The sequence below is a fragment of the Varroa destructor genome, unplaced genomic scaffold (assembly GCF_002443255.2).
Source record: "Varroa destructor unplaced genomic scaffold, Vdes_3.0 BEIS01000003.1, whole genome shotgun sequence".
Lineage (NCBI taxonomy): Eukaryota > Metazoa > Arthropoda > Arachnida > Mesostigmata > Varroidae > Varroa > Varroa destructor.
Window position 1 is genome coordinate 30524544 of NW_019211456.1, and position 25549 is coordinate 30550092.

General features: G+C 41.3%; 1 protein-coding gene and 1 long non-coding RNA gene across 5 annotated transcripts in view; one reads left to right on the forward strand and one right to left on the reverse strand.

Annotated features, from left to right (window-relative positions):
- Positions 1–25050, reverse strand: part of LOC111248272 (ankyrin repeat and BTB/POZ domain-containing protein 2) — a 48095-nt gene extending 23045 nt beyond the window's left edge. The window contains exon 1 of one of the 2 annotated variants that reach the window (XR_015324129.1): positions 23512–25050. The gene's annotated coding sequence lies outside the window, so the exon portion shown is untranslated. The remainder of the gene's footprint in view (positions 1–23511) is intronic. The other variant, XM_022800336.2, reaches the window with a different exon arrangement.
- Positions 1–25549, forward strand: part of LOC147756803 (uncharacterized) — a 51552-nt gene that overhangs the window by 15546 nt on the left and 10457 nt on the right. The window lies entirely within an intron of this gene.

Sequence of the window (25549 nt, forward strand, 5' to 3'; positions counted from 1 at the left end):
ACGGTCGCGTCTGTGCATTGACACGGATACGACGTCCGGTTACTTATCAATTCAGTAAACCCTAGTACTTAGTTGCTATCGATAAATATGACTACTAATATTTTTCTGTTTCATTCGTCTTCAGAGTTGCCCGAAGTCAGAAATTTTACTTGCTCCCAACAGTCGATTCGATCACGCCTAATCAACAGATCTTTCATCGTTAAATAGTGATACTGCGTCGCATCTTCCAGTGGAGTACAGTTAGAGCTCTTTTTAAAGGAAAACGTCACCAAACAGTCGCATCTATGCGGCAAAAGATTCAAGCTGCGCTTAACAACATGTGAACATTTTACAAAAAAAATTCGAAAGATACCAGTAATTTCAACGTAATTGGATCATCAGTGATCCTCATGATTTACCGTGTTCCTACTTCCTGCAATTCCGCTTTTAGATTATAACAGAAATGATTACACGACCGAAGCGACCTTTTTCCGCCATTCTACAGCGTTTACCATAGTCGTCCTTTTATCTTGGAGTGGTCGACCCGCAACCATACGTTCATGAGCATTTTTCCTTCTTTGTTGGTAACCATATTTCTTTCTGAAAACATTTTTCCTGCTACAGTTCGCTATGTAAATAAGTGCAATTGGGCCTCATTCGTCTCCTTATTTATTCTAGCGTAAGTGTTCTAAAGAGTTCTTCAGCCGGATGAATTTCCGCACGTGCCGCCGACCTGCTCTTCATTTGCAATGATCTGCTAAGTCTCAGACTAATACCGTCCAAGCCGACTGTTTTAACACTTCTCGGAAGAAAAATGAAAAAGCTGAATGTGAAGAAAGCTCGTGACTTGTATGCTCCTAAAACTGATTGCGACGTAGCCTATCGTGTGGAGATGCTGTAAAGACATTGCCAAAGGCCCGACTGCCGAAGTTTAGCCTGGACAGCTTCTCTTCTGACCGGAGAACTCTACTGCTGCCTCTGTAATTGTAACAACCGGCAACAGCCCACCGCGATAATTATTCTGATAAACAACACAGTTTGAAGCAGAAAAAGTAGGAGAAACAGTTTTTTGGTCTTGGCCAGAAAAGAAGTAACGCCGACAATAACTATGGAACGCAGAAGTCCCGCCTGTCGCAGATCTGTCGCCTAAATCTGTTTTGTCATCTTGACGCTCGACAGTAGAGCGTCGGCTCTGTTCCTGTTGTTGCATTAAGCTCAAAACTAAACATATTACTGCAAATGACTACAGAAAAACTGATTAGATAATATGAGTAGATAAAACTTGGTCAAATTAATAATGAAAAAAAGTATTTTAAAGCCTGTAGCATTTGCTTATTCTGTCATCGATGTTTATAAAATCAAAGATAAACCTGCTTTCGTTTATCATGCATGTAAAGGTTCATTCGTGTATCTGATGGTCCAGGTTCGTCAAACTCGATATTTATACCTATTATAGGTGCGAACTATCTGCGGGCCTATGATTCATTACAATTTGATCTTTTTTCTATCAGACAGTGTGATTAAAATAGCGTATTAGGAACAGTTACTTATAAGAATACCTTGACAATAGTCAAGAGTATAACATCAGACTTTTCCGCAATTGAAAAATCTCAAATGGTCCGTCCTTGCAATCATTTTCTTGGGTCGCTAATCATTAGCTCTTTGAAAGTGATTTCTCTAGAAAATACATTGTTTTACCGCCCAACAGTACCGATAATTAGAACTACTATTTTTCTATAGTATGAGGAGCTTGACAGTTGGTGTTCCACTTCTGTTGATTTGTGCTACACAGACGCTGTCTAAGCTCCTGGCTAAGGCGGCTGAAGCTTTTTCTTTGTGAGGCCTTCTTTTCTGCCACGTCACGTTGGCAATATATTGTTACGAAAAAAAATGTTACCGTTTACATTGTACCCCCTGTTTTCCTGGATCCTTCCTAGGATCATTAAGAGGAAAACCGGACCATGTATTACGCTCAACTTATGCTCCCATGCCTTCGTACTAATCTCCGTCTAATCAACTGTAACAGCTGTCGCTAGCTCTACTAATAAACAAAATGAATAGTAATACAAGGATAATCTTTATCCTTTGTAGAACGTACATGTCCAGAGTAGCAAAAACTAAAAAAAGCTAGAATATTACAGCGTAATCATCTCAATGCACGACACTTTCCCGCACAAAAAAAATGCCTATAATACATTTAGAGATGCGGAGAAAATTGAACATCTGGTAAATTTCTTTATTTCATCTCGTGTAACTTATATGACGCGAAGTGTTTCACTGGCTTATATGCTCACCCTGACCTGGGGGTATCGGTTTGTTGATTTCCATACATAAAGGGTCTGGATATCATTACAAAGATGAACGTATGAAGTTTAATAGTCGTAGATTCTGTTATCTGCGTCACTGGTTGAAGCAGTATCGTAGCACAAGTAATTCCCACAAGTGAATATATCATATCATGATCTCTCCATGATCTAGCGTTTGTTTAATCATTCAGTAGGTTTTCATTGTCTCAGTCACTGATAGCAGAGTGTTATATATATGCTGCTTTTGACAAAAGGTTCAAGATCTCTGGAAGATAGGAAGCTGAGATTGGCAATAGTGGACATAACATTTGACGGTGCAAATTAAACATTGTATCACAGGAGTGAAAAAAAAAAAAAAAAAAAAGCACGGAAAGTGTAATGCTACACAGTTAGTTAGTTTGTTTTTGAGTTTGCGTTATTACAGAACTGTGCACGATAGTATTGCTTATGCTTGCGATGGGAACGAACTCACGCACCTGTCAAGCCGGGCAATAATAACAACAAAACAATAGAGAGCGGCTTCAGAGCGCTTACTGGTGCGCCAAATGGGTGCGATATGAGGACCAGCCTAGTCAGAAGGATATCATACCCACGCAGATGGTATTTTGGTAATTCGGTGGTAATCATGCTGCGAACGAGGCAACACAAGTAAGTACACTTTCATTCAAAAGCCTCCTCAACAAGGCAGCAACGAGCGCCTTACAAATGGAGATTCCACGAGAGGGTTCGGAACGTCAATTCCAGTTTACTTCATTGAGTTTCTGAACATTGAAATTTCGAAAAGATCTATGGCAGAGTCAATTGGAAAAAATAGTTTTTGCTCGATCTAGTGAACTGTGGTGAAAAGCAGCTGCGTTAAAAGTGCTTTCTACAAAGAAAAAGATAAGAAAAGCTGCTTGCGCGTCGTCGGTAGCGCGGATGTAAAAAAAACTACTGATGAATGATCGCGGTAATTATATTTCACATAGCAATTATGTACATATATTGGTACATCGTTTTTTAGTGTTATTATCAATTTGCCTTTGCTTACGCCCTATACTAAATCAAGGATTTATCTATATGATGATGAGTATACCGTACTAGTATCGTGATCTCCAGACCCTATGGTTTGATACGTATATATAAGTGAGCGATCGATTGATGAACAGGTCTAAGATCATCCACAATATAACTTTACTTGCCTTCGTATCTATTAGACGGAGTTAGATTCTTCCAATGACTCGACAGAAACAGTGTTATCAGCACTAGCAACAATTGACAAGTGAACTTCAAAAAAAAATTACAAATAAAAAAGTGTGTACATAGGAACGTTTTCGCTCAAGCGTGCTAGTAGGACAGAGAACTACAGAGCATAGATATCGTTGCTATAAAGCAGTAGTTACAGCTATTGTACAATCGTACACGAACGGGAGTATCCTGGCGAGTACTATTAGGATCGATCGGCTTTTTGGCCTTTTTGCTAACACCTTTTTCACCATGACAATCTTTGGTATCGCTTGTCAACGCCACTGTCGCATTAATTAGAATTATCTGCTCCTTCAGCGAGAGCAGCAACGTTTACGCTGGCGGAGGTAACAGTCACAACAAAGGCATCATGCGTGCCCAAATATCAATTATGCGTTCTCTGTCTATTTCCATACGCCCTTATGACTTCAACACTCACCGTAGTTGTTTTCTGTCTGCTGATATATTGCAGCCGCTATCTCTGCCGCTGGCCTGTTTTCACGTCTATATTATCTCCGTTTTCTGTTTCGAGTCCAAGCAGAGAGAGAGCGCACTAGTGAGGATCCGTGGCGGCTGATGGCTGACTAAATAAGTCGATGAAAAAATGAAGTAGATGAGTAAATCTAGCCAAGCGTCAGCGGCGGCGGCGGCGGCGGCGGCGGCGCCGCCGCCGTAAGCAGCTCAAGCAGTCGCATCATCGAACGAACTCGTCATGTGTCACTACGAACTTCGCTGTGACAAATTATCGCCGTTCGTATATATCTATTATATGATGGTTACATTAATATGTAGTCATAGTAGTGGCAAGCACCGATTCTGCTACTGCTTTTGACGTACCGAGAGAAAAGTAGAGGCAGCAAGCAAATACGAAACGAAAAAAGAGTGAAGTGTACAGTTTCAGAGCAAAGTAATATGGGTTTTGGATGGTTGGTGGTCAGCCCGCGTTATGGTCCTTGTGAAAAGTCTATGGATGACAGGAAATGGCCAAGCGGGTCGGCCACGAGAGATGACGCTAACAAAAATCCTACGCGTTGCTACACACATCTTCCCTAGCGATATCTTGTTCGGCGAAGGATAGCAGGATACGACCGCTTTTCTGACTCCTTCTGGCTCGATTTCTGATGATGAGGATCGGGTTCGAACGGCTACCGGTGCTCGGCTCCGCCGGTCGTTCGATTGCCGCCATTAAAAGACGACGAAGGCCCAATAAGACGGCGGTGGCGACAACGATGCTGGTGACAGCTGATGACAGAAACTACCAAATCAGCAAAATCAATAGCAACGGCAACTCACAGTAATAAAGTGCTTGCACAGCTCATCTGTTCTATTAAGAGTTGGCTGGTATAGAAGATCGGAGCTGGCGTGCGGTGTTTACACCGAGAACGTTCGAACAATGCACCTTATGAATAGCGTCATCCACATTACTAGTGCAGATACGTGATCCTTGTACTGGTCCTTTTTTTTGAGTCGATAAAATATGTCAATCCAATAGCAATGTGCGAAAATATAGTAAGTGAAAACTGATAGGATAACATTGGGAAATCGGTTGGCGGCTACCGTACGCCCGTAAATGCCGTGCTTTTTAGTTCGCCGGTATCGTCTAACACAATAAAGTCTTTAAAGCTTTTTACTATCGCTTTGAACCAGTATTCGTCCGCAGCATCGAGCAGCGGATCAAGAGCCGCTTTCCACTAATATTGCCCCTTAATAAGAGAAGTACTTGTCATCTGTTATTGGCCGATGATTATTGTCGAACCGCGGGTGAAAGAAATCGTATACTAACTATTTCCTACTGTAATACGGAGAACAAAGCGACTCTAAGTAACAAAATAGCTAGCAATATCCCACTCGAATAAAAGTCAACGAAAAAAAAAAAAAAAAACCAATGTGACACCATAAATATCCGAACGTTGTTTTCCGATCTAGCGTGTCAACTATCATTAATAAAGCGAACATTACAATATTTAGAAAAGGAGGCGTTTTGCTGAAACAGCAATGACGGAATAAAGGGGTGTGGCAATTTCGAAAAATCCCTATAGCGGTCGGTTAGACGTAAAACATGGACGGTATTTTCGGAATAACTGTTATAACTTGTATATCGTTTCTCGGTCATTGAACACGCGACACAGAGATTAGCAGCGAAAAGGAACAAAGACGTTATTTGAGTATAGCAACTTTGGACCCTAACTAATATTCGGATGCTTTTACCTGTACGCTCAGCCTGTGCAATTTTTTTTTTTACTCTGCGTTCAGGTAAACACTACCAATTAGCAGCAGCTGCTGCTCCTGCTGTTAACGGGTCAATGTTTGCCTAAATAGTTAATGTAGTTGTGAAGGTGCTTGCTAGACAGTGAGGCGTGAACGATTTTAATGATTTTGTTACCACCCGGTGGGTAGTAGTTATCCTAATTATTGATTTTTAGTTTTGCTCTAAAAATTATGCACAACTCGTTATATAATCGTTTTGTAATAATGTTTTGTTAAACAGAACGAGAACGTACGCGATTATCACACGTATCAAGCACGACGACCGTTCTATCAATCGCGCAGCGTTTGACAATGTTATTCTGCGCGCGAATAGCGTATAGTCTTCGAGTTTTCTAAATTCATGACCGAAGAGTGTTTTTATTAAGCGCTTTGGCTAATTAGTGAGCCATTAGCGAACGTGGATTACAGGACAACGTATTTTTAGAAAAGCACATCGTGGACCGATGAACAAAGCGATGTCCAGCTTAAACAACTATCTCGAACCATCTAAAAACGGTTCCTTATATTAAATATGCTTTTTTTTTGGAATTCTATTTATTCTTATATTTATCTATTTATTCCATCATTCTGCCGCAAAAATAATTGCCTTCAAATCAATCCGATATGGTGGAGCAGGCCATTTTTCGGCCAACTGATCGATCTTCAGTAGAATCGTTTAAGAAACACAAATGGCGGAATAAATGATGAACGAATTTAGTGGCGCTGGAACAGGCGGGCTATTTGAATCGCAGGCAGATGTTAATGCATTGTGGACTGAAAAATTTCTTTTCGCCTCATAGCTCAATACATCAGAGGCGTGGAGGCAAAAAATCGACGGTGATAACAGGAGAATTTTAAACAGATGTCATGTGGCCCTGCCGTAGAATGTTTGGCTTCAAGCCTTTGACGTGGACGCTTGAAAAAGGAAAGGTATATTTAACGCTAGTTATGAACATTTCAAATTATATAATGATCATTGCAAAACACTGTCATATCTCTACTGAACTCTTTGTTGGAAAGCTTCCCTAAAACCTTACTTTTTCATTAATCCTCCCTAATATATAATAATAAAGATGAAATCGTACGCATATTTTCGTTTAAGCATACAAAATAACGCAAATATAACGTAAATATACATATAAAATAACGTGTTCTACACTTTATCTATTATTAGTTTGCCGTTGGATTTACGTCTTTTTCATAAGGTGCTTCGGCTCAATAAGAAACCCTTGTTAGAAGAAAGTTAAAAACATGTACCTGTTAAGGCTCTAGACGACAATTTCACATTCAAATATTTCTTGACATGTAGGACATCAAACCGAGCAGTTCTTTAACATGCGGAATTGCGTAGTGACTCGCTTGACAAAGATCATACGTTCAGTTTCGTTGATTTTTCATATGACTCGACCATAAGCTATAACCCTCTTGACAGCCACGCACTGAGCTCATTAGTGACGACGACTCAACCAATGTAGGCGCCTACACGGAGCGTCGTTCTTTAAGTGGGCGCATTTTTACTCTGTCTAACGTCTTTGCCCATAGGTCGTCTTGCTCTGTCGAAGCTGCTGGTTTCAACAGGTAATAATAAAAATTCATAATCGTAATAGATGAAACATCGTACGTTCTCTAGAATTGTAGTTTTAGTATTTGTCGTTGTCAAGCCACGAAACGTTTGTTAGCAGTCCCACTGATGTAGCTCATAATAATGGCCAACATGACAAATTAGCCCAGAGTGAACAAGTCAAACGGAGCAAACCATGTGATTTTTTACGCGTATTAACATATCTAATTGTAAATAAGGCGAACGTTCAAAACATCGCTTCCAACAACGAATCATCACAGACTACGTCGGCCAATAGCAGGAATGGCAAAAGCAATGTATTTCGAGACGCTGATGGGTAGTTATACCATCGGACGCTCGATGAATGCTGGCCGCTCCACGAATTGCTGGTATTTGTATCGAACTCTGACGAAAATTTCATACAAGAAAGAACCGGCAAGCGATATTTGTCCTGCTCGAATAAATAGATGATTCGTACTCGACATTGCTATGGAACGGAGTGTCCTGAACACTTTTTCGAATGGGACACATACGTGAGGATCTATGCAACGACAAAATGCTCGTAAGGTCCAGGACGTAAAAGAGCTAGTCTCTAAATGAAAGGAGCAGATGCTTAAATTCGGATGGTGGCATTGTGTTTGCTGTTTTATGGCACAAGCGGATTTGTCGGAAGGGGACAAGTGCCATTTTTGTTAATTACGTGTGGACTAAGAAAGGGCTTCGTTTTGCGATTTCGAAGCTCCGAACGCTATGATGTATAAAAATACATTTTGCACAATTTACACTTTGTGTTTTACTGTAGGGACGAAATCCAACATAGTATACAAGGTTATAAATACATTGTCCGCCTGCTCGTCAGTAAAGGTTACATTTAAGCTGCGTCACATCGCGCCATAAACCGAACAAACGTCTCAGCCGCACTTCGAAAAGCCACTATTTCTCTGGATAGCTTATTTACCACCTCATTTATAAATTAAGCTGCTAATAAGCAGCGACAGTGACTGAGATGTGATACGAATGTTCCATTCTTTTAGAGTAAATATTTTTATTCTAACTATTCCTTAACGTTACTTCGTTTGACATCTCATTTTCAATTTTGGACATAGCTCTACTTTCTACCATACTTAGAGCTGAATAACAAACTCCTCCTAAGGAATCACAATGACGCAATGAAAAGATGATAGTGACATCGGCGGAAAAAGCAGGGCCGAGGACGGGTAGCCCGCCATAGAGCGGGACTGAACGTTCGTCAATAGGAATGTAACAACGGTCTTTCTCTGGACGGCTCCTGTTCGGCAAAACCTCACCAAGAATGCAGCATAGATCTATAGGCACATAGTGTCCCTGTTGTCTAGGGTGATGTCCTATTGGCTGCCGGAACACATTGACCAGCATCAGTTGGCCGAAATCGTAAACTTTGTTGTCACCGATGGACTGAGCTTTGTAGCAACCCATCAAACAAGCAGCATGTGGTATGTACAAAGCCAATGCAGAGATTCAGTGGGCGAGAGGCCACTGGGAGAATCTAACGACAGTGGGAAGTACTTGATCGCCAGCGTCGGTTATACGGTGGCAGAAGTTGAGATGTTTGCCGTTCGAGCCTGATGTCGACGCGACAACAGGGAACAGCTGTATGTCGATACGTGTATTGTATGTAATCCTCTTAAGTGCCTGCTGCTGTTTCTGGAGTAGCTGTAGATAAGCGACAAAAAAATCGGCACCCAAATCCAACGATACTCGATCACTTCGTGGTCCTTTGTTCGTCTGCATGGCCATGTTCTTGAATTATTCTCTTATGTGTCCATGCCTAATCAAGTGTAATCTAATAACGATAAAACACAAAATAACTTTTGCTTTACAAGCTTTTACTTTCCCTCGTAAGCTTGTTTTACTAGATGTCTATGTAACGAGATGCTGGATGAAGTTCTGTAGTCTTACTTCTTTCAGGTTTCGATAATACATATTAAGTATATATTGGAACCCAGTTTGACCTGAAGGCGAAAACATTTCTAAAGGCTGAAAATGAATATTAGGACTACATGGTTTTTACATTGCTTCGCTGACTAATAGATAATGAATGTATGACGCAAACATCTGTAATTATCAATATCTTTCAAATTTAATAGCCTATAATGGTTGACTGACTGATAAAAAGTATGAATTAGGCAGTAAAGGAAGTGAACTTCTAAAAAGCTCAGTTCTGGCGCTTTGCAGCGACTCGTTTTGCACGTGCACAGATGTATCGACTAGAAAAATCAAACCATGATCTTAGTCGGTACTGAAATGCGTATGGTAATTTGATGGGCTGCCCAGGAGGCAAGATTGCTGCAAAAAGGCAGTGTGAAACAGCTGTCTGTTCCTTATTTTCTGCCCAGCTGCTCAGCTCACTTTATGCCCAGCAGACCCTCCTGGACCTTAACCGCATTTATAATTCTCGCGGCGAATCTACCGTACGTAGTGGATCCGTGCATAAGTAGCTGTAAACAATCGAATATAGGCAGTTGGCGGTTTTACGAAGATCTGCGTCTATGATTATAACGTGCAAATACGTCACTAGGAAGGAATTTAAGTGTTACGACCGCGACGTTCGATGTACAAAAGATTTTCCGTAGCGTTTAGTGAGTGTCCAGAAGTGCGCTGACTATAGTCAAACATAATTCGGCGTGTGTTTTTCTAAAATGAACTATTTTCTGTTAATCTCATCGTTGTTCCCTTGAAAACAATCGATAGATTTAGTTCTACAAAAGAAAGCCGTTTGTATGATAGCCCTCTTAAGGTTTCTTCTCTTGGGACCCCGTCTAACGCACTGCTCGCAAGTAATGGCCATTTTATGGCACAGACCGATTGTAAAACCCATTCACCCCTTTCTACTTGCACCTATTTTCCGAACGTCGTGCATAAGCGCACGTGTTAAAGGGATATAAACGGCCAATAGCTTGGTGGTAAAGCAGACACAGAATACGATATACGTTCGTATGGATACCTGCAAGTGCAAGTCAGCGACGATTCAACGGTTCATTGGAAGAACTGTTTTCTCTATCCGTTTGATCCTTTTTTACTTTTAAAATGCACATTATGTAGCTGACGACCGCTTCTACAAACCTTGCCTTAATCAATAATTTCCTTGTGAGAACGTTATCCATTTGTCCCTCTATTCAAGCAGTGTCTCGCATCGCCGTCGCTGAAGCTTTTCGATAATGGCGTCTCAGTTCCCGTTACCACTTCGACTGGTCATTGGGTGTAAGCGATCCACACATCATCAATGTGACGAGATCCGATGGAGCAGTAAAGGGCAACGAAGATGGATCCACTCATCTACTACATATACTCATAGACCCCAGACACCGTATCTAACTGTATGACAGTCATCTGACCGGCCAATAAACGGCGAACGATGGGAAATCCGCAGGAGCTGTAGCATCGCCATCGGCCTGTGACTAATCTAACTTCGGTGAAAGAAAAGTTAGTGGTGGAAAAATTGCAAGCCACCGAATTCTTGGTTGTACGACGAACGAACGTGGCGAAGGGTCCGAGAAAAGTGCAAATCGGATCAGGCATTACCTCGGTAGAGCAGAGAGTCACTGCAACAGGCTGTTGCTGCACGTCTACCAACAACAACTGCGTACGCTCCGCCACGCGAGATGTAACCCTCAGAGCGGCTTTTCTCCGAGAATCATGGAAACAGGGAGAAGCGAAGGAGAATCAACCGCTATATATCCAACAGAATACTTATTAGCTACTGTCTTATGGGTGCGAGTGACGCTCAGCGTCACATCGATGTAGCCGATCAATTCAGGGTCGGCGTCATTGTCGCTGGTCTGTCTGTGACTGAGGTAGAGGTGCTTCCCTGTCAAGGGCAGCTTAACCACGAGAGGGCCCCGTAAACGGGTCCTTGACGAGTAGATCGCGTGAAATTGAACACGAACCAATCTTTTACGAGAGGTCGGAACAAGAGCAAAACGGTGACCAAATAACAATCAGCCTCCTCTATCGCCATTTGTCCCTGTTCGATACGCGTGCATCTGCGCACACGGACGAATGTTCATTCATTTGTCAGAGGTTGGTTGTGTCTGTTTCGCTAGTTCTTTCGTATCGATATTAAGCGCAAACGTCAGAACAATCGTTTCGTTGCACAGCGGTGCGCGATCAACAGGTCGCATGAGACAAATTGCAGATGGCTGACTCGTATGCAGTGGTGACGCAATACTCGGAACTGCGCATAGGTTAAATGCGTTACAAAACGAATACAGAAAAGCGAAACAAAAATGTCGCATTTAAAAAAAAAAAGTTGTTATTGTGCCTGTTTGTATTTGAGATAGGAGAATGGGGTAGCGCCACATCTGTCAAAGAAGACCATGTCAATGAGAGATTTTTGGGCGGACCTCCATTATTATTTCGAGAGAATTGGCATCATGCCTGTTATGTGTAACATTGCCATGAAGATAACAGATACATGTACAATACCTATTCCAACGAGTGCGCAGCTTAACAGGTTAATCCGCTACACCTTTCCGGCTTTCAAGAAATATTACGATGTGCGACGGACGATTATGGTAAAAAAAATGTGGCAGTTGAGATCAAATGTTTCGATGAAGTTATTCAATCATATAGGTAGGGCTAAGGAATGCCTAATCTATAAATGGCTTGAAAAGGATAAATATAATACACATCAAAGACCCTATTTCCGCTAAAGTAGATCCTGTTGAGTCTGCTAAGATTCATCAGCATGGCAGTCTGTTTATATATATCTTTGGAGTACGCCTTTTAGCAAACGGTGTTCTTGTATTTATGCCGCGGGAGCTAAAAGTGTATGCAGTGCTTGTTCTTGCCGTCGGTGTGGTGATTTGGATGGCTAAACTTCCGATCAGGAGTTTCCGGTTTAGGCTTCACTGTATCTACGATACTACTGATGTGATTATATGAAGAAACAAATATTTGCATCAAAACTTTAGCACTTTTAAAAAGCCTACCTGTTTTCAAGATAATAAATGAATAAAATGGAGGAGCCAAAATCAGTTCTAAATAGTACCACTGAGCTTTCTTATGTTGTTATATATGCACAACTGTGTTTCGTCTGTCAGTGAATTGTTGAAAAGTTGTCACCTTCTGTGGGGTTTGCTGTGATGAACTTTACTTGACACTTATTCGGTCGGAGGCAACAGCTCGCAGTTAATCGAGCAAAACACAGAAAGAGGTTCACTGAGGCTACATTCGCCATGACGCTTACTTTCGATCAAAAATCGCTGCTTCTAGAACAAGATAGCATTCCGTTGGCTCCGTTGATGGTGGTGAGATATCCCTTTGATCAGATCGAATCTATTTTTTTTTTTTTATTTACGTGCAGGATTGGCATTCAGCAGAAAGCCAGGAGGATCCTCGGAGCCCGGGTAGAGGGCAGAACAATCTGCGTATCCTTGCCAACTGAGAACAAGTGTGGAAAATCGTCTTCGACCCGTATAGCACATAAGTTATGTAGAGAAAAAATAGTCGTGTCACTCTAACCAGATCTTATCGATAAATATCAGTTTAATGCAGAGCAATCCTATGACAGATACGACGATATTTAACTATGGTATTATCTATGAAGAGGACCACCACGGAATTCCTTTTTTAATTTGCGTTCACTCTTTATTGCAGCATTCTCTAATTGTTACAGATAATTTTCGTCTATTTTCTGATACAATAGCTGTTCGCTTAAGATAATTTTCAACTATCTCACATAGTGTGTAAGCACAGAGTACCCGCCTAAAGTCCGAGGTAAAGCCTGAAGCTCGCAAGCATAGGGTGTTTCGTAGCAGAATAAGCGCAGGCCACATGCATTCACGCAGTTTCGATATTATATTCAACATTCTCCAACTTATTTATATAGGGCCACCTGTATTTGTACCTTTTAGTAGGTCGATGTTTTGGCCCAATGTATCATTCGTAACCAGCTGAATGGACCTTGTCCGAGCCTTCTGTTCAAAATGCAGTCTGTAACTAAGCGCTGATTTTGCGAATAGATTATTCTTCATGTTGTCTAGCACATTCAGCTGCCTTCGCAAATATAAGGGTAGATATATATACATATATATATATATAAACGCCCTGTCCTAAAAAAGCGATAATAACAGGTTAACGTATATCGTCTGCCCATTATAGTTTGCATTATCTACCGCATCGGAATCTTGACTGTGTTTCGTCTTGCCCAAGCGCTCCTGGACCTTTCGAAACCGTTTTTTTTATGAGAAACTTCGAAGTGAACAAAGAACATCGAGATCCTTTGAAATAGTAGAACGTGAAGCTGTTAACAAAGTCGTCACCGTCATGTTGTTTCTATTGTCACATACACATAATAAATGGAAGAATGAAAAACACTACCATCGAGAAAAGTACAGCTCCGTTCGTTGAGCTTTCAGAACTTCATAGGATGTTTCTCGACGTATCAGCCATTCAGCGTACTAGACAGATATTAGCAATGGGAAAAACTGGCGTGAATCAAGCAAATAAAGCGACGAATAGCATTCAGTTGGTGTGCAACACTCTAATACAGGTAGAATTAAAAAAAAAGGAAAGCAAAAAATCTAGACTGTTCAGTGACGTTTTTTTTTTACCTACCAAAAATAAATGGTAACCATTATCGTTTATTTAACGTCTATCGTAAGCGTGGCGAAGCAACATAACAGCCTATACCTGAAAGCTAATCACTTACAGAGCGTATTGACTTTACTTCCGGTTTACTTTTTTTGACGGTACTAGTATTAATTTCATGTAGGCTAATAAACAGTAGTTTATACAACGAAATCAAAAAAAAAACAAATCCGCTGAGCGCAAGTTCGTCAGTCGACGGTTGAAAGATTGTTTGTATTCGACGATATCGGATCGGGCAAATGGCAGTAGAACAGCAGCGTCCGCTTTAATACGAAAACAACGGCAAAGACCAAATGTGAAGGATGAGGTCCGGTTTGATGCGTCGACGACAAAACAAAAAATAGAAAAGAGGCAACGGCTAATAAAGAAAATATAAATAAAATCGAAAGTGTTAGCCGAAATATGTTTTCACGATACGATACAACGGTCAAAGCTTTTTCGCATTGCGATACAAACGAGATTATTTTGATATCAGGAAAAAAACACGCTGTTTGGAATAGATGGTGACCTTATAAATTAATGTGGTCGTTGATATACAGTGCGAGCGATTCTGATTTGACGCTACCATCTTGTTATCTACGAAGCTACGCAAAGAGATAACGGAACGGGGAAATATAACTACGCGACTCGCGCAGAACATCTAGGGCGAAACGACCAGATGTTGCTCTGTTAAAGCTTTTAATACACACTGCCGAAAAAAAATATGTTGTTACCATATCTGACATTATTTCTACTATGTTTATCCTCTATTAAGAATATTTTCGATGCACTTCCAATTTCTTTTGTGTAATATCCAGCTAACACATGCGTTTTAGGTCTAATCGTTCCGAGTATGAACCCTGTACATTGTGACAGCTAGAAGAATATACAAAAATTTTAGAATAGAAAAGTTTAGTTGGCGACTTTTTCGAAATACTTCAGTTTTCTAGTCGAGATAAAAGCATTCGCTTTTGAAAACGATTAACTTACCAGCAAGAAGACAATTATTAATTGGCTTCATCTATAATATGCAGTGTCCAGCTGAAGTTAACTCAGTGCCTAGGATGAATGACTGAACGACTCAGCCACGATCCGTCTCTATATACATACATATATATATATATATGTATATATATGGCCGTCATTTGGCGAGAAATTCTTTTTATAAAAACTGTGGTGTACTGCCAAGCCGTGTTTGACTCTGAACAAACGTGCCGAACAAATTAAAGACTATACACAACGTTTGGTAGGCTTTTTGTCGCCTATGGGGCCACGTAAGGTGATAAATAAACAGGCTAACTGAATTGTGACTTAGGTTTTGACGTCTTTCGAAAATAGAACCCCAAACAAAGTCCTCTGTGTGCCATTCCGTTATTGCGCTACTATATAATCCTTACCTTATCTTGGTTGTGGGGTTAAACCAAAGAAACGTGACGTGCGAATCGTGTCTCCCATAAACGTACAGCGAAAAAAAACTAAACACGTATAAAGAAATTACGAATGTGTGCAACGCGACACTATCTAAACCATCATACCAGTGCTGTCGCAGTGATTGAACCTATAGAGATAGGTTTACCCTCTATTTGATGGTGTGGAACCCGATGTGGCGCAGGTGTGAGCCAGGCTATGCTGGTCGCTCTTTGATACCGCCGTATAAGGCTCTACGATGTAGTTGCTATAACTTTGTAAACTGCAACGATACCGCCACTGAGAGCTTCGCTCGTACCGTGTGCCGAAATAAGAGGAAGAGGCACTCAGGAGAACTTAAGAGCGCCTGAACGCACGAAGATACGCTTGACGGGGCGTGAAGGCATGGCTAGATGTATATCTCACTTTGGCGGGCCTTAGCATGAACGAGAAATGAAACAGGGGCAAAAAAGGGGCTCTGACGAGACCCCCGGAGATGGCCGAATGAATGACGTGAATACGCGACAGGACGCACGGGCTATACAGACATCTAAAAAGAAATATCAGCAAAGCGATGTATTTACACCTAGTGAATGTTTGAAGTGGAAAATAACGCATTGAATTAATATGGCTTTACGATCACTGGGCATAATACACTAGATATTTATTTGCTTTTTCCAAATGAACGATTTTGAATTAAAATATGCCGTTTTTGAAGATATAACCAAGCTTTGTATAACATTTCATCCGATATTCAGATAGATGTATGCGCACGCCTGATAACGAAACTGCAAGTAAACCATTAGAATGACAAATAGTTGGTGACCCCGCGAACTTTAGCTCGACAATAATGGAGCTAAGTGATTTTCCTAGAATTACTCATCCCAACGAACTTGTGGAATTGTGTGTTACCAGCTGAACAAATTTAAGACATAGTACGCAACTTAACGCTGAACATATTTTGATTGACAGATACGTAGTATTAGGCTTGTGTGGTATACCCTGTCAGAGCGCAGTAAAACGCGACATGGTACGGCAGATACGGTTTTACCGTAAATCTCTACATGTCAATGTTGTAAAGAGTAGACTGAACGAAATCGAAGACCGCATTGAAAGTCGGAAAAAAAAAACACCTGGTGATCTACTCTCGCTTCTCAGATTAGTACCCCTCTTCTCTCCTCGGATCTGCCCTACTCAACAAATCACCGTCCTAAATTTCCTCCCCTCGTCGGAAGGGTAGGTATGTATAATGATTTCCGTAGACGTTTGATTTTTCTCATTTGTAGGTGCTTCGTACCCTTCTGAGTCTCGTAAACATAATATACGGAACCGACAAGTGAACCTAAAAAATTTAATCGGATCGCTTAGACATGGCGCAGACGGCGCAAATATTATAAATCATTAGGATACGAAATGTCCTTTCTGATGCCGAGGACAGCATCTGCGTGCGCGTGTGTGTCAATTATTACGAATATTCCATCCCGGCAAACATTGACGATAAGGACGGAGCAAATCGTGTTTACTGTGGTCGTAAACGCTCAGTAAATCGGTGCTTTGCAACTCGTCAACAACGGTAATGGGAGGTTTGATCCGTACCCAGACAGGTTTGCCATCGCTATCATTTGTTGGTCGGGGTCGTATAGATTATGTCTACCGAAAATAAAGCAGATGTTAACTGCGTAATTTCTCGCCTTAATTCTAGACTATTTACCCCTAGAATTTCGGTTTAATTCTACGTTACCCACCTTTAACGACGGCGCTGTGCTTCAGGCATGTGCAACTCGGAGTTGTACCAGTCGCCCCCTCAACGTAATACGGCTAGTTAACGATAGATCTTGTTTATGCCATTGACACGTGTGTAAATCAATGCGGAAATTTATGTTGGAACGTTTATGCAAACGAGATCGGCCGGCGTTTCGACATTTAATTGCTGTTGCTACTATGATCATATACAACTGAGAGGAAAATTTGCTACGCGTAGTGCTCGCTAGCCGTATTTATTCTGATTATAATATTCGCGCTAGGGTGATTCCTTGTAAACTTTTAAGACTTAACCTGTTTTGTACATCTTCCAATAGATAAAATAAATTGTAAAAAAAGAAGAAGCCATGGATGAAGATCACGCAAACAATATCGATTGTCACCAAAATCCTTTAACATGCGCACATCGTATCGAAGTACCCCCATGATACCCTATGCGTACTGGTTCAGCAGGATTCTTGATGCATATCTAGCTCTCACTCACTATCTAGGAAAAAAGGATATCAACAACTGAAAATTTTCAGATTTGATCTTCGGTTAGCAGGCTCTCGTTTCAGTTAGGGATTACTGTTAGGAGCGACTCGTATTTTTATTTTCATGGCAACGAAGCAGAACAGATCAAAGAGCCACAGCTAATCGCCTGAATCACCATCAACTTTAGATGTTTATTAAGCCGCGAACAGAAACGCCAGTCGCGACAGAATCACAACGAACGATCCATCTCAAATAAATGTTAGCTATTTTGGTTACTCAATTTCAGTGACGTTGATTGAGCTTAATCGCACATCTACGCCAGCCTCAGCCGATATATTTTCATCATTCTTTTGCCTCTGTGATCGTTCTACAACATCTGATTTTTAGCAGACATCAGCTGCCATCGTTATGCGCTTCGTCTTCTTGGTCTACCTATCTGGCCTGGTGGGGGGGACCCTCATCAAAGGTTGCGGAAGGTTGACAACGTCAACCGTTTGCATATATAAATGTCTGCTGACATCGTCCATCAGTTGGTGACAGAACGCAGCTAGCGGTGGTAAAACTGTTACAAAGTCTAATATAAACACATTTACCCGGAGTACTGATACTGTCGGAAATTACCAGCCGGAGACGACAACGCCGACAAGTTAGAGAAGCTGGCGTACGCGCGAAGCCTCTCGGGAAATTATCAATCTATGACTCGTTTATTTAACAGTATAAGCAATCAAAGCAATTTGAATGTAGTGTACGAAGACGACGCCAATATGTCTACCTCGGCGGAAAAAGTTTTTGCTTTGATTGTAGACTGGTTGGCTGTTAATATGACCAGTATCAATTTCTGGTGCATGTTTTACCTGTTACGTATGAAGACATTATATCATATGAATTACATTTATATTGTACCATTTTATTCGAGTGTTACGTCGAAATATTGGCATCGATCAATTCTCCATAACAAAAATGAATAATTGTCGAGGACAGCGTAACCGCGTACCCTCGAAAGTTTGTAATGTATAAGATTGGGAAGTATTGCCCCCAGGGTCCCAACATATGAGTACCGACTATACGAAAAGTTCACGTTCGCGCGAACCGCTTGGTCGGCCAAATGCAGCTCAAGTCAGATCCCTTAAATCAATGACGAATAATTTAAGATAGTCCTTGATCTGAAAACGACCGCGTTTCATTAGTGTGTGCTAGAATTGCGGATTCGTTTTTACCTTCAATTGATCATACTACGAATGCAGTGTGTTGCAGAAACGCGAAGACGCCTTCAAATACCGATGTGGCTCCAGGCATCATTTAATAGCACATTGTCAAATGAAGAGGTTGAACTCTAGAAGCAAGGCCCGTTATAGAGTCGACAAAGCTTTCGTTAGCAACTAAGTAAGAAGCGCTGCTGCACGTACTTCAACTTGAAGTCAACTCGCGCCGCTCTGTCGTGTCGGAATAGTACAAAAAGAAAGCTACACCGAAAGTATCACTTACAAGTTTCGTTATACGAACTTAATCACAAAATTATATGAGTATGCTACGTGCTATTAGGACCTTTGCTTTTCTAGAAGATTTCACTAGCGGTGAGCGTGCTAGCTCATTTCGCGTGCGGGCTACGATCGACAGTTAGCGTGTAATGATGTCATTTACGCTTGCTTCGATTCCATTGTCACGCCCGGTGTTAGGTCTACAATTCGTTTCTTAATCGGCCCATTAATTAATATACGCCGTTAGTATTACTACTATTGCTATTGTTATTTTCGGATGTTACGGCCTTTCTAAACAGAGAGAGAGAGTTCCAACGAAGGAACACAGAGCATCTTTTGAAAATAAGCACGTTATTGCTGTTGCCATACTGTATATACTGTTGCCAGGTCTCTACTCAGACCAGAACCGCTGCGAGTGTTTGCTGATCGTAATTACCTTCCAATGGTTATCAAAGTCTCTCCGATGGCGATCGTCCTGTCTACAATGAACATTTGGTCCCTGACAAACTCTTTCGTACAGTTCTTCGATACTGCACAATGATGTCACATAATAAGATAAAGATTGGGCGAATTTGTGCACAGCCGAAGTTCCACTACTTTAACAGTTTTGTTGAAGGAAGTGAGGCGTATGCTTTGGTATTCGATGCAGTCGTTAGAAGAAATTTACTTTTCTTGGTAGGCTTTCAAGGGGCATGGCCTGTTGTCGGGCAACAACGAGCCCAGGACCGGTTTCACTAAGATGGAAGTGGACAAGTGAAACACTGCCACCCACATAGTTTGCCATCTTCGTCGACTAATTTGTGTTCGATCTACCTCAGACAAAATTCAAGCAGAAAAAGCGTCTCGAGCAGCCCGTACGATGCAGAACAGGGTGATTCACATGCATTCATCATTCTTACATATAAAATGCATGTAGAAATGTTTTAATTGATTAACTGACCAAAACGATCGACAGGCTTCTCTCGTTGTTCTTAGAGCCCTGCTAAGGCTAGACTCCTTAGTGGCTTGTGAAACTTTAAAGCCTTATCTCATCTCACGGCGACAACGCTTATTAGAGTCGTCTGCGTGCGAATGTGCCGAAAGGCCAGAGATCTATAGGCTAGACAATAAAAGGAACTAGTAAATCAACTGGTCAATGAATGTACTTTTCTCTATATTGCTTTCTTTTTACCTTGGGCACGGCCAACAAAACGCCTATAGGCACACACAATCGTGTCTCGGTTAACTGTAAATTTGCTAATAAAGTCCTGATACGGGGCAGGAGGTATTAGACAATGGGCCGCTATTTTTCACGGCGATCAGATCCAGTCGGATTCTAAATGATTTTTTTTTTTCGGAAAATTACAAAAAAACAACAGTTTCGGTTGTTGTTGCGCTGCTGTGATGGCTGTGCCACTGTCAAGATCGTTCGTCGTTGTTTGAGGCCGTTTATCTGTCAGTAGCGTTAATAACCGTTTCGAACAGGTGAGCCAATCATGGTCAGATGTAGATAATGCTTGTCCCCATCAGCACAGTCTGTTTACAATGTGTCTGCACGTCTTTTTGCTTTTGGCAATGGAGATGATGAGCCCGCTAAAAAATAACGAGACATAGCAGAGAAAATTCTGCTGGATGAGACCTAATCGTCAAAGATCTAAAAGTAGAAAAGGATGAAAACGATAACTATGAAGGGATTATAACATGCTTGTTTCCATTGCAGACCATTGTCATTATCTCTTAGCTTAGTTTCGTTCAAGAGACCCGGCGGATTTGGCACAGAGATAGAAGCTGAGGCTACCTGCACCGACAGTATATAAATGGAACTTTGAATAGGTCTACGTTTGATTCTATTTTTCGTGTTCTATTTACATAAAGTTCAAATATCCATCAAGCTTCTATTTATATTTGTCACTTAGTTAGGTAAGCTAGATTGATTTATGTTCAATTATAATAGGGTTTGTTTTGGCTCTCTTTAGCGTTCTGCCATGTTATTAATCACTGTGAGAAATGTAACTAATTTACTAAAAGGGGTTCATAGACATGAAAAGACGAAATATAGCTGGATTCTATCACTGCATTAGACGGAGTTGTCTCTTACCCGTAATTCAGTCAAAGGCCCAGTTCCCTATTACATCACATAAAGCGGACCAACAGGCAGGACTATCCGGGGAGAAATTATCGATTTATCAGTATTACTATTCGATACAAAATTAGTTCCAACAGTCAATATGCATTAGTATTTCTATACATGCATATTTCCTTAATGTACTTTAATATCAGGAAGAATGAAAAGCAACTATTTTGGTCGTTTTCATTTCTGGAAATTCATTCATCGTTCAAGTTTCTGTTGTGACCAGCTATGTTAACCTCAGAGAAGTCGATGATAAGTCGCTGTTCGAAACGGTCATGTAAAGAAGCTAATGAAGTAACAACAGAAAACCTAATTATCATTATATAAACGAGTTGAACCAATTCCTCAGATCTCACAGGATGACCTCACAGGAGCCTTCGTTTCTAGATTCTGCCCGTCAACCCTGTCGGTACAAGTATTTATTAGAAAATCTCTTGGCGTTGACGAGGTCCCACTTGCCGTTTCTTTTCGAAATCTTGTCTCTCTTAAAGGCTTAGCTCCTCCCGTAAATAAAAAATTAATCAACAAGCAGCAGAGCATGTTATTTGCATTGTGCAACCCTTATCGGCCACGTCAGCCTCTGCGGCTCAATTCAGCCAGCTACGACTTGCTCATCACGTTGTATGGACGGACATTTAATTAACTTAAAACAACATTTTATGCCCTTTGCTAGCAGAGAAAGACGACTGTAAATTTTTTTTAATGTTATACCTCAAAAATATATCGAGATCACGCATACGCATTGCGTCTGCATCGAATTGCCTGCACACATAAAAGCTCGCAGCAAGTTCGTCCCCTCTCTAACTTCCATCTAGTTGATAGAATGCGGAGCACTAGCTCGTAAGTTGAGTCGATGAACCACTCTCTTTGTCTACTGAGTATCGGACTACCTTTTAATGGGAACACGCAAAAGAAAGACGAAACGTGAAGGAGCATTTTAAGAGACAGGAGAAGGCAGACGAAGTAGAAAGTCGAGTTTGTGACGAATTTAGGCGGGTCTGCGATGGTAATTCTGTTGTTATCGTTTTCGGCATGTGTCACATCATTGTCGCGATCTGAAGACTGCACGTCGGTAGGAACATGGCTGCAGCAAACAAACTGCTCGTGAGCCAAGAAAGAATCTCGTTTAAAGTCGAAAAACTCGCCTCTACGAGTGCAAAATGAAAGGTAGTCAATGCTACAATGTACGATGATGTAGAAACGGGTTGGTGCTCAACGATCTCTAACGTCGAAATGTCCTTCGAATGTAGGGAGGGGCGAGCTGAAATACACAGACAGACTTCAGCTCAGGATAACAATAAAACGCCTGTGCAAAGACTCGGTACATGCGATACCTTGAAAAGACGCTTGAGTGCACACAGGCAGTCTGCCTTATGAATTTAGACGCGCCTAATGTTTTTTTGTTTTCGGAATTCAAAGGCTGACGATGAGTTTACGCCTCTTAACCTTCATATGTATTTTTAAGAGAACAAAAATATTTTGTATGTATATATGTGAACGAAAATGTTTGAAATCGCTCTCTAAGGTATGTTATGTAAATGTGTCGTTGACGCAGTCTCTACTGTAATATAAACCTAAATACTGTCATAGATACTTGATTTAAAAGCTGTATCAATTCATGTAAAATAAGTGGCTAACTTATAAAGCCGGTACAAACAGAGACGAAGGTTTTTTGCAGGTAGCATTTACCTTACAAGTAACTTATTTTATGTATATTACATGTGTAGTGTGTTATTTTCGATGTGAGAAGCAAATGTTTTTACTTGCATGGCTTCTGGCACGGTTTTCCGTATATTCAGCATTCGTCTATCTAATGCAATATTGAAGAAATTTCAAATACTTTCGCTATTTATCTTGCCATTCGGATCCCCCAGTGTTTAATGTGTGTGAAATATATATTACTATATGTTCCGATTCACCGTTAAAGAGCGGGATGGGAAAACTATTTACACATCTCATGGAGGCCTTTTTGTTTGATCCCAAATCGCATCAGACTCAGAATACAATGTTCACAGTTCGGATTAGGAAACCTCTCATCCTTTACGTAAGCTTAGGCACTGTGTCTTCGCTGCTGGTCGTTTTTCTGTTAGTTTTGTTGCCGATAAGCTTTAACGGCAATTTTAAAACTTTGTGATTCACTGAAGACCGCTATAGTGTGTTATTATTATTACTAATTTATACGACTATTATATTATGCATACTCGTAGTGATCTCGAAGGTACATAAACGTACACAATGTTAGCCGGTATCTAATCACCTTAGTCTACACCAGGCGGGTTGTTCGGTACGGAGCAAACAGGACAGATTAGATGTTTGCAAGGTATTTTGTAAATCTATCATTTTCGTGCATCTCACCTCGCTATCTCAATCGGCTCCGTCGATTGTTTGAATTTCCGGCTGCTGCCTACCACTACCAAACATTCTGCATTCACTGTTCCTTTTTTTTCTTGGTCAAAGTCCACCACTCCAGGACACCATAGGAGCGGAGGCAAAGAATCTTCAGTGCGTATTCCAACGATTAGGTTTGCGATCCTTAATGACATGAATCAATGCCAATAAGTAGCTTCGTTTGCGTTACCATCACGAAATTCAACATATTACAGATGTGTAATGCTATATGAGTCCAGGTGGCCGTTAAACAGTTGGCTTGATGGTAAAGGTTTTTTAACGCCAACACGTTTCAAACAACTTGGACAACACTTTCACACACTAATATAGAATGCTTCGTACATGCAAACTGGTAACAGCTCTTGCTTCAGCTATTGTTGCTGTTAGTAATTTCTTGTGAAGGCGTCAGCAATGATCTTCAAATTTTCCTTCACTCCGATTCATTCGCGAGAAGATTTGTATACGCTGTCGCAAATTAAAATGGATTCGTTTTTGCGGTCTCTCAGGAAGTGGGATGGTTGTCGTTGTTGCTGATTCGGCTGCCAGATGTGGGCTAGCGCGTGTCTTCTTCAACTCTCCGCTCTAAAACGCCCAAAGGGGTACACCCGGGGCAGAGGCCAAGGTCGGGCACAGATGGCCCAAGAGGATGTTTTATACTGTTTATTCTTTCTAACCAAAAATAAAAAAGCTCGGGAAAAGCACCAACGAAATGCAGACGAGTCCGTGGCTTTGAGTTTGGAACTCGGGCGTTCGACCAGGTCGGGATGTCTAACTGCACAATCTATCAACCGCTACTAACTCTACTTTTGTTTATAGAATACAATGTGTTTTGCAAGAAGATGCTCGGCTTTGAACCGCTTGAGATATTGCCGTGAAAAATTAAATTTCACTTATGGATCCGGTCAAACCCCCCAGGTTACTTGGTCCTCGTGGGTGTGCGATCATAACGAACCCCTACGGACAAATACTTTAATTTTCCAAAGAACTAGAAACAAAAAATGCACTGGTCATATCCGGCAATTTTCCAATTGCCCTAAATATGTTTTGTATGAAGTCTCTGATTTTCACTTGATCAGGGCTAATTGACGGACGATGATAATCATCACACTCATAACTGCGAAGCACATGGCACACATATGTTTGGTATACTATTGTTGAAGACAATATCCGTGTTTAGTAAGTATCTGCACTCGGGGCGTTCGCTTCTGAATATCGGGCACGAATACCGAGGCGCTCTGCATTGGAAGCCTTTGCTTACGCTTTTACTGCAGAAGCAGTCACCTTTACTCCTTCAACCCGGCCTAGTCTTGATGCCGGCCTGGGGCTTTCGCTTGGTGTTCTAATACTAATGTTATTGTTGTTGTTATTCGTTATGATCGGCGAGCTTCGATTGGTTGTGGCCGGTTTTACATTGTCTTTGGCGGCTGGTACTTATCACCAGCGATGCCTTTAACGAACAATCTGAGGTTCCTCCTCCTCCTGCCAGACGGTCGATCCGTCTGAAGAGCCGGTAGTTGCGCGCACTGTTCGCTGCCGTCAAGGGTCCCCGTTTCAGATAGGGTGGAGCGATCAGAGGACGCAAGTATCAGGATAATGGATGGAATATCAGTGTGAAGCCAGTATATTAGAACCTAGTTTTTCGATAATAACTGTATCGCTGTAGGTGTACTGGAATATTCAGATTCGCTGGATACAACCAGACCGTCTATCTCATATACAAGCCAAGAAGCTGATTTGGATCGCCAATATCTGAAGGAAACCGTTTACAGCCGCAATCGACATCATACTGGTTGGCCCCCTGAATTCATCCTTAAAAATTATCGCTCTGCTCATATACTATCCAAAATATACTACCACATACGATTATGTGCGTTGCGTGTACGCCGCATCTCCTCATGAGCCAGCAGAATCGATGACTAGTGGTGCCCTCTATGGAGCGATGTTGAAATTATGTGTTGGTCCGATAGATTGACTGAACTATTCAGATGCTGGCTGTCCCTAGAAC